At 48.2% G+C, this 13,549-nt stretch overlaps 1 protein-coding gene across 8 annotated transcripts in view; it reads right to left on the reverse strand.

Moving 5' to 3' along the window:
* The window catches only part of LIMCH1 (LIM and calponin homology domains 1), a 293,512-nt gene that overhangs the window by 154,668 nt on the left and 125,295 nt on the right, over nucleotides 1-13,549 (reverse strand). The gene's annotated exons all lie outside the window — the stretch shown is intronic.

The raw sequence follows: 13,549 nt of genomic DNA on the forward strand, positions 1-13,549 counted from the left end.
TGCTCCCACATTCAGGAGTTAGAGAGGAGAGGATGCAGGGCAGGGACAAACCTAGGGCGGGAGTTTATTAGAACTTGGAGTTCAGCGAACTACGACCCCTGGGCCAAATATGGCCCAGGGCCTGCTTTCGTAAATAAAGCTCTACTGGAGCCCAGCCACACACACTCATTTCCGTAATATCTACTGCTGGTTTGGGGACAGCGGACTTCAGTTACTGTGACAGAGAACATATGGCCTGCAAAGCATATGGTTTTCACTATTTGGCTCTTTACAAGAGTAAGTTTGCCAACTTAGGTTATCAACCATGGAGTCCAAGATCATAGAAAATTCTGAAGAACCTATGCCTGATAGATCTCCACGAATCAGTAACAAAAGATGCTCTGACATAGTCTAGTGATTAGTCTTGGATTTGGCTTGCATTTGACTCTGACACATCCTGTTTCCCTGAATGGAGAACCGTCGCTCCAGGGCTGTGACGGCCAGGACACTGGTTCCGCACCAGGCAGTGACTGAGCGCCTGTTCTGCGTGACTTCCGCTGAGAGTCCAACCCGCTGCCCCCAGCAGGTGCCCCTGAGAGGACACACGTGCGTCTTGCCCGCAGAGAGCCAGGACGGCAGTCTTTTCATGAACTTGCGTATTAGTTTTTTTTCATTTTTTTTTTAGAATCACAAAATAATTAAAACATAAGAATTTTTTGGTATATCTTTTATGGAGTTCAATTTCCCAACATATAGCATAAAAAAACAGTGCTTATTCCGTCAAGTGCCCCCCTCAGTGCCTGTCACCCAGTCACCCCAACCCCCCACCCACCTCCCTTTCTACCGCCCCTTGTTCATTTTCCAGAGTTAGGAGTCTCTCATGTTCTGTCTCCCTCACTGATATTTTCACTCCTTTCCCCTTTATTCCCTTTCACTATTTGTTATATTCCCCAAATAAATGAGACCATATAATGTTTGTCCTTCTCCGATTAACTTATTTCACTCAGCATAATACCCTCCAGGTCCATCCACGTCGAAGCAAATGGTGGGTATTTGTCATTTCTTTTTTTTTTTTTTTACATCTTTTTAATGGCTTATTAGTTTTAACAATGGACTTAGTATTTTTCTATTTTATTTTTATTTATTATTTATTTTTCTTCCTTTTTAAAATTTTTAAGTTTTTTTTTTATACGTAAATGTTTTTAGTGGAGTCGGATTTGCCAACATACAGGCAACACCCTTTTTTGAACTTGGCCACAGCGGCTTCTTGCAAGATCCATCTATGAAGGTGAGGGGAACAAAAGCAAAAATGAACTCTTGGGACTTCATCAAGATAAAAAGCTCCTGCACAGCCAAAGGAACAGTCAACAGAACTAGAAGACAACCTACAGATGGGAGAAGATATTTGCAAATGACACATCAGATAAAGGGCTAGTATTATTTTTTTTTAAGTGCTTCTTTATGACTTATTTCGGAATCACTAGTTTTTCAAGTCAGAAGACAACTTGTCCTCTCCTCATTCTATAGCTTAGAAGATTGGGCCTGCTGATGACGCGTGAGGAAGCTGCCCAGGCCCGATCGGTGGTGTAACCAGGCCCAGCACGAGGTGCCTGGACCAGCTGCTCTCTGGGGCGGTGTTAACGTCCCGTATCTTATGCTTGAAAACAGAGAGATGATGTCTCCAAAGTAAAGGTTTTCAATCTGTGAATGCTTAGGACAGGTTACTTTTCCCCACTAGTTCTTCACCGTCGTTTTTAACCGGATTTTAAAATCATATCTGTGCACAGTATCGATAACTCAAAAGTCTCACTGGTATCCCCATCCCCCAGAGCCCCGGACTGTCCCCTCAAGGTGACCTTAAAGACCTTGCCCAGAAAACGCATCAAGATACAGAAGATTTTTTCAAAAGGACACATGTGGCGTATGGGAAACGCCTTCCTGCCTGTCGTTTGGCCGCTCACCGCCATCCCGCGGAGGCTGAACATGTCCCTGCTCCACACGTGGGGACCGACGTCCTCCCCGACAGCCTGCACTGCCGACTGTACAGAGCTGGCAGGGGCCGGGGGCACTGGCCCCGGAGTCCGAGCTGCTGACTCCCATGCCAGCCCCGCCGCTCCCGGGACCTCGAGCCCATCAGCTGCAGCCTCGGCAGGGATGCGGCTCCAGCTGCGAGGCTCGGCTGTGACATGGCCAACAGGCCAGCGTGGGGCCTGGAGCTCAACATGCTTTCACCGGGGCTCCTCGGCTTCGGTCGGTCGGCGTTTATCCTCTACTATTTCAACGCATAGCATTTTATTTTTTTAAAGATCTTTAATTTATTCATCAATGAAAGACACAGAGAGAGGGAGGCAGAGACCCAGGCTCCCTGCAGGGAGCCCGACATGGGACTTGATCCCGGGACCCCAGGGTCATGCCCTGGGCTGAAGGCGGCGCTAAACCGCTGAGCCCCCCAGGCTGCCCCACGCATAGCATTTTAGATCGACCACTCTCTCGAATACTTCTCGTTTTCCCGATGAAATAAAACGCCACGGCTACCAGAGTCTCCTCGAGCTTCGTTGTGAATTAGCCCAGCAGAGAGAACAACAAAGACCCTATTAAAGAATTAATCAACTAAAACTCCTCCTTTATAGGGGCTCCTCGTATGAGTACGCTTAGTGGCGATGTGCCCCGATTCCTCTCCTATTCACATTTAGATCTTTAAACGCTCTTAAATACTTCAGCGTATTCACCCCTTGTACAATTGTGTGGCAGAAATATTTCCTGTCGCATGATGTTGTTAAAAAACAACTATGGGGGCCCCTGGGGGGCTCAGGGGTTGAGCGTCTGCCTCTGGCCCAGGCTGTGACCCTGGGGTCCCGGGATCGAGTCCCGCGTTGGGCTCCCTGCACAGACCCTGCTTCTCCCTCTGCCTGTGTCTCTGTCTCTTTCTCTCTCTGTGTCTCTCATGAATTAAATAATAAAATATTTAAAAAAATAAAAATAAATAACAGCCATGATGCTGGACCTCAGTTAAAAGTGCAACAAAACACTTTATCGGTCAAAATGTTTAACCACAAATTATAAAATAAAAAGCCAAAGTGTCCTGAAACAACTGGAATGCTTTCAAGACTGAGGCAGCTGTATTTTTTTTTTTTGTATAAACACTGCTTCAGTCCCGAACCCAGTTTATAGTACACAACAACAAAGGATTACACTGAATTGACGTTGCAGGCATGCCCAGCACCTGCTTATCTTGTATTTTGTGTTAAACTGAGGACCTTTCTTGTCCATGTGTTAGGAGACAGGTGAGAAGTTTAAAAATACGGCTATGAGTGAGAGCCAAGGATATCCACTTGCAATTTTACTAAAAACCCTATTGAAGAAAAAAAAAACTATTGTCTTCATATGTAAATTAAAATATAAATATTTTCCATAAATGCTTATTGATGACATGCTCTAAAGTGATGAACATATTTTATATTCACAAACCTTGCGATATGCAGCATCTCCAAGTACCCTGTCCTGTAAAGACGGGTCATGTATTCATCCCACCGTTTTTGCAGGAGAAAAGACAGCCCTGGACAGACGCGAAGAGCTCCCCCAGAGGCACGCACACTGGCCTGCAGGACGCCAGGACAGCCTTCGCATCGTAGACCCGTCATTTTATACAGAAACTTAGAGCTTTGGAAAGTCCAGCTTGAGCCTGTGCTATCAAAGCACGACTCAAAACCCACGTACCCAGAAAACAGACCTTTAACACTTAATGAAAAGGAAGGTGTAGTGGATTAGGAATAAGTGGTCTAGGTTTTAAGAGCTAAACTCGGGGCACCCGGGGGGCTAGGTGGTCGACCGTCTGCCCTCGGCCCAGGGCGTGACCCTGGGGTCCCAGGATCGAGTCCCGCATCGGGGTCCCTGCATGGAGCCTGCTTCTCCTGTGTCTCTGCCTCTCTCTCTGGGTCTCTCATGGATAAATAAATAAAATCTTGAAGAAAAAAAAAAAGCTGAACTCAACACTCATTAGCTGTGGGCCACCGGGGAGTCACTTGAGTAACCTCAGTTTCCCCTTAATGGGGATTCCCAAAATGGAGATTTTAATAACCTCACCTTCCACCAACCAGGACTGTGGTGAGGAGCCAATGGGACAATGTGTGGTGCTCACTTGGTAAGTGGAAATCCGTGCGTGGAGACCCACGTGGTATATACCAAGCACACCCCTTTTTTGCTAAATAAACTCAGGTCATTTTAGTTTTAATCTTTCCATCGGCAGCTGCCGAAGATGATAAGTTTTCTTTATTATTATTATTATTATTATTATTATGTTTTTGGCCACCTTTGCACCAACATTTCATATTAATGAATCAAGTCAACACATATGTACAGCCTGCCTGATGTACATGTACTGAGAGATGACTAGACACAGGAAGGCAAGTCACGGTCCGGGATAAGCCTCAATTATGAAAGAGCTAATGACATTAAAGGCAAGCGAAGATAGATGTGTCTTATGGGATAGAAATTAAATGGTCTCTATTAAACTCATATTCTCAATCCGAAACACACTGCGACCTATTTCAAGGAAGGCTCGTCCGTGTGTTCCTTCACATTCGCGACAAATGCCCACAGAGCACGCGTGCTGTTCTGGCCCGAAGCTGGTGCGGGGGAACAAGGGGAGACGACACGGGCCCCAGGCTGCTCCCTCACGGGTGCGCTCACTGAAGACTTAAAACCCACAGGAAGACCAGAGCCGTGCACATATGTGGTTCATCGGCACACCGCCTGATGCGGGGACCATCTTGAGTCTCCGAGAAGACGAATTAAAGACGCGCTCGGCATAGATTCAATGGAACAGAGTTCTTAGAAGATTAGGATGATTCTTAGAAGATTAAAGATGAGATTCCTTAAAGAACCCATTGCTGGGACACCAAGGAAGGATGTGCAGGCTGCCGCTCTTCATGACATCCGATATCCAGCCTGTGGTGACCTCTTACCCACGTGCAAAGGTCACAACATACGCACTGAAGAAATCTGTGTCTACCTGCGATTAAAAAGAAAAATCTCAAAACTCGAGGCTGGGATGGAGAGTTTCCGGTTCGTTCTGATTCTTCCAGAAGCCAATCTAATAGTCCTGCAAGGGGCAGGACACAGAGAACATGGTCACCAAGGATACGTCCTGAGACCGTCCAGACGTTAGGAATCAAACCAGTAAGAAGTCTGTTATTGGACGGCAGCGTGAACATCAAAGGCAAAATTTTACAAGGATCGCAAAATTCAGCTCGCTCTACGAGTCACTCAGTTCATCAATTCAGAATCTAAAAATGACCCGAGAGAGTGTTTGGGGGAGAGTGGAGGAGATAGCTAGACCGTGAGCACGGGGTTGGGAAGGTCATGCTGAATCTCACGGGAAATCCCTCGATTCTGGGCAACAGAGGTCACATCACCGTCTCATTGGCTGGGCTTGTACAGCTGCAACAGGCGGTGAAGACCACAAAATTACCTACGTTGCGTCCCTTCTAATTCAGTTCCACGTGGTTTCCTTGATCACTTTCTGGGTTTGACCCCGTACCCTGAACGAAAGTGCATGCACTTTCCTTTAACGTGGCAACTCTCTCCGAACCCAAGCCCGTGATCCATCTAACCGGGACCGTAAGCCTGTTACAGGTGTCATCTTTAAAGACGTCTTTCTAGACTTGCCTCTCAGCAAAGGGACTAACGTTAATCCACCTCCCAAGGTCAAGAAAAATTCAGCAGAATGTAGGGAAAGGTGAAACCCGAGCCAAACAAGAATTTTGCACGAACAAAAAGCTAGCGATGGAATGTAAATCGCCATCACAGATGCCTTCCGAATGTTTCAAGGGCACTACGCATCCTTCAGGGCATTGGAGCATCAGGCTGGTTGAGCCCCTGCCTGGAACGGGCGCAAAGAAGAGACCGTAAGAGCCTTAGAAGGTCTTGCCTCGGGATTCCACGCGTTGGGGCCGACTCTGCGGGCAGTATTTAAGCAACAAACTTTCAAACTTCCCTCATTTCCACGGCCTTTCTGTGTCTAAGGTCATGATGCCTGATTTTTTTTAAATAATAAATTTATTTTTTATTGGTGTTCAATTTGCCAACATACAGAATAACACCCAGTGCTCATGTTAGTATGCGTGATTAATCAATGAGTTTTAGTTTTTGTTTTAAAATTTTCTTTGTATCTTTTTGGAAGTAGAATATTAACATAACCTGTCTACAGGGCCTTCTCTTCAAGATAGTTCTGGAATAGCAGCACGTTACGCCACGATGTTATACATCTACAAAGGCACTAAATGAATCCGATTTTTCTGGTACATTCGCAGGATCGTGCAACCATCTCTGCGAACTAATTCTGACTTTGCTCCCCTCTGAGAGGAGCCGCAGACATGGTACCTTGACTCCCATCCACCCACACGTGACCCCCGGGCCCAGGCAACCAGCATGGTACTTTCTGTCTACAGATTTGCTTATTCTGGGTAATTGCAACAGGACCGCGTCAAATGTGGTCTTCTGTGACTGGCTTCGTTCACTTGGCATAACGGCTTGGGTGCATCCACGCTGTCCTACGCGTCGGTAGTTGATTCCTTCTTACGGCTGAATCATTTCACATTACGTGAACATGCCGTGTTTACCTCGCTGCTCGTCGGGTGATGGACGCTGGGTTGTTCCCGACATTTGCCCATTGTGAATCGTGTTGTCACAGACATTTGTGAACAAGTTTTTGTTAGGATACACACTTCCATTTCTCCTGGATGTGTAAGTGCTGGGTTATGATAACCCAACGTGTAGCCCTTTGAGGAACTACCAGGTTGTTTACCAAAGTGGCCGTCCCGTCTCGCATTCCTCCAGCAGAACGTGAAGGTTCCAGATCGCCCACACCCCCCCACACACACCTATTACCTTCCTCTTTTATTTGGCCATCCCAGTGGGTGTGCGGTGGTTTTTTTTGGTATAGTTTTATTTATGATAGACAGAGAGAGAGAGAGAGAGAGAGAGAGAGGCAGAGACACAGGAGGAGGGAGAAGCAGGCTCCATGCCGGGAGCCCAACTGTATTTCCCAAAAGATTAGTGATGCTCAACATCTGTCCCTGTGCCTACTGGCCATTTTTATATCTCCTTTTGTGAAATATCTATTCAGATACCTTTGCCTATTTTTTAATAGATCGTTTATTCTTTTGTTGTTGAGTTACAAGAGTTCTTTATATATTCTAGACACAAGTTCCTTCTCACACACAGGATTTACAAATTTCATCAAATTTTCTCCCATTCTGTGGGTTGGTGATGGTATCATTTGCAGGACACAAGCTCTTAACTTTGAATGTAGTCCAATTTATCTATTTTTTCTTTCTTTTTTCTTAATTTTATTTTTTTATTATTACAAATTTATTTTTTTATCTATCTTTTCTCTTGCCCCTTGTACTTTTGATATTGCATGCAGGAAACGGCTGCCTAATCCAAGGTCACAAAGATATACTCTCGTGTTTTATTCCAAAATTTTATAGATTCAGTTCTTACATTTAGGCCCATGGTTCATTTTCAGCTGATACAGCATGGTTGGGTTGTTTGTTTTTTTAAAAATTTATTTATTTTTAGAGAGGAAGAAAAAGAGAAAGCACACAGGCACATGGGGAGGGATGGGGCAGAGGGAGAGGTAGAGAGAGAATCTCAAGCAGACGCCATGCTGAGCATGGAGCCCTGTGCGGGGCTCAATCTCACGACCCTGATCATGACCTGAGCCGAAATTACGAGTTGGAGACTTTACCAGCTGAGCCACCCAGATGTCCCACACATCAACCATTTGAAAAATGTGAATTTTGGACTAATCTTCCCCCTTCCCATTCTTCCTTCAAAATGCTATATTACACCCCTGCCACATGTAGGCATCATTAGGCCCAGAAAGATGGTGAGTCGCAGTCACTACACCAAGAACTCATAAACAGAAAGTCAAAACGTACAATCTCCTGAATAGTGCCCTATGGAAGACGAATTACTTGCCCTGGGCACCGTCAAAATACTTTTCAAACCAGAAACGAGAAAGAGAGCACTTGAAATCACGGTTGCCGTCTCCGACCCAGGATGCGTGGTTGTCACCACCGTGGGCGCGGAGAGGAGTAGGGAAGCACTGAACTCGGGCTGTCGTGAGGAGGATATTTTAGTGAAGGAAAAGGTACCCGATGGATGGGTTTAGGATTTAGGGGGATGGAAACGGACAGGGAGTGAGCGCCCTAGGACAAAGGAAGTCAGAGATACGAGGATCACTCTCCGTGGCCAAAGGGATCTCTCTACTGAGAGATAAGCCAAAGGGAAACGCTGCACCTACGCAGTGAGGGACACCAGGTTCTGGGCTCAGGAACTTGAATCATGTCCTGTTTTGCGGGAAGGGCATCAGGGGTGATGCAGCCCAGTTGGGAAATGTTAGCCCCATGGCAAAGTCCACAGTGGTGGAAGGAAGGGCAGGCCCTGGAGCAAAATCACTCAGCCATTCTCCTTGTCTTGTCATTCACTCTTTCTTCTCCTTAATATAAAGGGGGACGTCTACGTCTGCATAGTTGACTTAAAAATAAACTATTTCTAACCGGGGTCCTTGGTGGGCTATTTAAAAGGTCCTCTTCTGTGGGTTACCAAAGGAAACATTTAGAATGGCAGGCTCGAGGCAGGAATTTTGCACAGTTCATTGTGAGAAGTCAGCCCACCCAGCCTGACAGCCCGGTAGAGACAATCCAAAAAAATGGATTATTAAGGAAATGCAATTAGGGAGCTACTAAATCCTCTCAAATGCAAGCAAAGCCTAATCCAGCATGGAACCCCACAGGCAGGCAATGACCTAGACCACTGTTTCCTCTACCACACAAGCAGGCCATATTTAAACCCCTTGTTTATGTATTTTTTAAATCAATTGATCATTCCAGTAAATGCGTAATAAATTTATTCAGGGGTAAAGAGATGAAGCCTGTGATTTAAGTGAGGGAATCTTTTTTTTTTTTTTTAAGGCATGGATTGATAGGGTGAAAGAAGTCACTGCATCTTGAAGGGAGCAGTTCCCGGAAGATAATTATGCTAAATTAAGTTTCAAACACATTTTTTAGAAGCATCAATACAAGCTCTATAATTGCCCTACTGAGTCTCGGTCATGCAAATCTGTGTATTAGGAAAAAAGAAGCTGAGGCACCCGGGTGGCTCAGATGGTAAAACGCCTGCCTTCAGTTCAAGTCATGATCCCAGAGTCCTGGGATCAAGCCCCAAATGGGGCGCTCCCTGTTCAGCAGGGAGTCTTGTTTCTCCCTCTGCCCCTCCCCGTGCTCATGCTCTTGCTCTCTCTCAAATAAATAAATAAAATCTTCCAAAAAAAAAAAAAAAGAAAGAAAGAAAGAAAGGAAAGGAGAAAGAAGTTGTGACCAGGATTATATAATTTTTCATGGACAAACAGTTGCAAAGATGGATAAGCTTGAGAACGTTTCAACGCACACAAGTCCCCGTCACTCCCCCAGGAGACGCCTGTAATTGATGCTAAGACTCAGTTTGAATGGGGATAGTAGCACCCCGCACGCACTGTGCTGAGCCCCCCTTTTGAGTAGAAATCATGCTTATTTGATGAGATTCAAGAAGGAAAAAAGGCAACACTGAGAGTCCATTCTGCTCATCACGAGTCCTACAAGGTCTCCTATGTTCTTCATCTGTTTCCATCCCTCCTGACAGAAGGCTGTTGGGATACTCAGTTCTCACCTAAGCCCCCACCTAAGCCAGGCCAATCATCAAAGAGAAAAAAGCAGCTTTTCAGTGGAGAACTTAAAAAAAAAAAAAAAGAGTGGGTTGAAATGTCCTTACTTGAACTTGAAAGCTTAATGAGCCTTGGTGCCAAAGAGCGGGAGCCTGGCCAAGTCTGTGAAGCCAACTGCGATATGGCCGAGGGACAAAGGAGAAGCCTACACAGAAGGCCTATCAAATTCTTACCGGCCCGCTAAGCCCCAAATCAGCAAGGGCCAAAGGGCCCAAGTTTGCTGAGATTCGAGTGAGCATCTGGGTTAGAGAAAGAGCTCCAAAGAGCTGGAAGACACGCTGCGCTCTAACCACCCTGGGTCTCCGCCTCATCACGACAAAGGGAGGCGAGAAGGGCTGACCCGGGATGTTCACCTACCGGGGCCGCCCTGAGGATCAGGTAGGGGATGGGTTATGCCGACGATGAACAAAGCAGCAGGGACTAGAAGGCATCGGTCTGGGGTTGCCCACAACCTGGGCGACCACATACCCCCATTTGCCAGGGACGGTCTCCGGTTTCATTGGTTGTTCCAGCGTCTTGGCTGGTTAACGCCCCCAATTTCACCCTCAAAACCGTCTCGCCTGAATGTCAGTTCGGCGATACGGTCAGTGGGGCCAGACCTCTCTTCTTTTCCTTTTTTTTTTTTTTTTTTTGAATAGTTGAGGAAAATACCGCAGGTGTCGTTGAGACTAGATGGAGTCTCTACCAAGAGCCTGTTGGAATGAGGCAAAGGAATGAGCCAGACTCGGAGCAATCTGGTAAAATCATGATCTGCGGGTCCGGCAGTTGCCAGAGATGGCCACTGGCTCAGAGTCTGCAGGACCCGCCTCTACCCGGGAGGCAGGCCTGTTCCGAGGCCTCGGGCAAGTTGACGTCCACCGGGACCGTGGACTATGGGTGACCACCACTTCTTACGTCTTCTTAGCTCCCTTGGCGTCCAGGGCACCACGCTTCCCGGGGGCCCTTCTCACCTCTCTGATGCCCCTTGGCGAGCTTCTCCGTCTCTCACCCCTGACCCGGGGGCAGGCCTCCTCAAACTGCTGCTGTTCTTTCTTAACGTGATCTTTGGTGTCAGACTCAGACTTTGGTGTCATCACCGTTGGGCCTTGATGTCTAACAAATCATACTTGAAAAAGCGAAATCCATGGCCTCACCCCTAAGCTCCAGGCCCTTGTCCCCAGTGGTCTACAAAGCCGCCCCCTGGACGGGCTATTTCCCAAACTCACCTGAAATTACGACGTCTTCCAACAAACAGGGTCGTCTTCAGTGAGTGCCAGCGGCCCTAGTCTGCTGGCCCATTAACTGAAACACCGCGGTTATTTTTGAGCCTTTTCTTTCACTTATCTGAATCCTCTACCCTACCAAGTCCTACTGATTTCTTCAGGACTCTTCTTATTTCTATTGCTCTGGTGGAGGTCGAACTCAAAAATTTTCCCATGGCTTCAAGGCCCTCAATTTTGCCCCTGCCTCGTCCTCCTCTCCACCTACCCTCATCTCACACCATCATCCCCGGCCGCCCGCCCCGCCCTGCGTCCTACAGTTTGGTCAAATAAGTCTCCTTGCGATTCCTCCAATGCACGAGCTTCTATCTTCGGGAATTCAGACACGTTACGCTGCAGCTCTAGGCTCCTCCCTACTTCCCTTTCTCCTGGCTAATCTCTACTCTTCATTCAGGTCTCTACCTTCATGTCTCTTCCGCAAGAGAACCTGAGGTTTACATCCCGTAGGGAGTCAGGATCTAGAGTCCAGATCTGAGCGGGGTGGCCCTACTACGTGGTTTTATTGCTCATGTCCTAGTCCTTCCAGTAACTTACTGGTAAGTGGGTTCCTACAAAGGCTGGTTGAATGAAGGAAGGGATGCCCCCCCACTGTCAGGCACGTCCCTCCCGGGGAAGTCACGCACGGCACACTGCTCCCTGACTTCAGACCTCGCCTTCTGCTCCTGCCTCCGTCCGGGATGCCCTTCCCTCCCCTCAGCCTATTCTCGTCTTCGGTAAAATTCTGTTGATGTAGCATCTCCCCAGTAACCGTCTCCCAAGCTGTAACAATCTCCCTTTGTTTGGCTTCTTATTAAATCCTGGCAATTAAAACTTGGTTGGTCTCATTTACTCACATGCTGGCCTCCGCGGCTACTTAACTGTTTCCATGCATGTGTTCGGGGCCCCAAACGCATCATAAAAATCTCGAAGATCCGGATCGGGCCTCCCGTTCCCTTTTATGACCCCTCTGTTCCTAGTCTGAGACCGCGCAGAACACGGTCACTATCTAACAAATCCTCCATATGGCAAAATGTCTCCATGCAAAGCCACCCCGTCCGAGAAGGGCCAGGACACGTCTGTGTCATGCCACATCTCACGCTGGAACAGGGACAGCAATCCAAGGCAAGCCTTTCTTCTCAGAAGAAGCAGCTCATTCATCAGTAACGATATAAACAACTATTTGCCGACAGATTTCTTATCTTCAGAAAATTATTTCACCGACTTAAGAACTGAGACAAAAATCCACTGAGACGTGGTCGAGGGGTTCCCCGTTTGCAGACGGACACCCTCAGGCTTTGCGTTCCACGAAAACGCATCTGCAGAACGAAACCCGTTAAGTGCAACCTCTATTAACCCCGAGGCGGATGGAGCTGTAACAGAGAATCTTAAAGAAAATAAATGTTTCAAAAAAAAAAATAAAATAAAATAAAAAAATAAAAATAAAAAAATAATTAAAAAAAAAGAAACTAGATGTTTCTATGCTGCAGGCTTTAGCCTTCAAGGATGGGGCTGTTCCTCATGTGAGAGCGTACGGGTGTGTGTGTGTGAAGGGTCGGGAGGGGAGTGGAGGGAAGGGGGAGAAGGAGAGGAAGAGGAGGGCAGCGGAGGGGAGGGGAAGAGACGGGACAACCCCGACAGCGCCGCTAGGACGGGGAGAAAGTAAAGGTCGCTGACGATCGGTACCCAGGGGCAACAGGTGCCTGTGACACAGGCATCGGGTGGGACCAGGGTCCAGTGGAGCAGACCCGACGACAAACAGAAGAGCTCTTCCCTCCGGGCCGGGCTGGCTGTGACACAGGCTACGGCCGCTTGGAAGCCAGACGGGAACCTGCTAACACCGCCTGGACGGTTCCGGAACAGCTTCCCAGAGCAGGAGACCGCAGGAGGCTGGACGGGGTGGGAGGAAATGACATCGCCGCGAGGGCAAGGCCGCGGTGGCCCACACAGTCGGTCTAGGCCCCCGGCTCCGGCAGCCGAGGCTTGTTATTCACAGATGATCGGGTCTGTAAAGGGCCCGGACCTCCCTGCCCAGCGTTTGATCACAGGCGACGCAGGACAAGCTGCGGAGCAGGGCCCAGCTCGTCACCCCTAGGCTGGTGGCCGCCCCAGAGAAAGAGCTGCTGGGCGCCTGGTGACACGGACTGTGCCGTATCCGTGATGACCTCGGGCCTGTTTCCAGTGGTGACAACGGCTGGTGGTCTGGAGCGCCAACCCCGGGCCCTGCCGAGCGCCGCGGCCCTCCCGCCCTCGCTTGGGGTCTGGGGCCTCGTGAGCGAGCGAGCCCCCCATTTCGCAGATGAAGGGACACAAGCGAACAGTTCAGCGCTCACAATGCTCCAAGCGCTCAACAGAGACGTTTATTTATCCGCATTATCAGCTCACCCGGGCCTCCCATCAGCCCTGTTAATTAGCTCCAGTCATGCCGCTTGTTCGGCTATGGGAACCCGGGCTCCGGAGGCCGCGGGAACGGCGCGGGGACGACGCGAGCTGTCCGCCCGGCTGCACCGTGTGACACGGTGTTTTCTGACCCGTTTCAGTCTATTTCGCACAGTTCGATAGGATTCGA

The sequence above is a fragment of the Nyctereutes procyonoides genome, unplaced genomic scaffold (genome assembly GCF_905146905.1).
Source record: "Nyctereutes procyonoides isolate TBG_1078 unplaced genomic scaffold, NYPRO_anot_genome, whole genome shotgun sequence".
Taxonomy (NCBI): domain Eukaryota; kingdom Metazoa; phylum Chordata; class Mammalia; order Carnivora; family Canidae; genus Nyctereutes; species Nyctereutes procyonoides.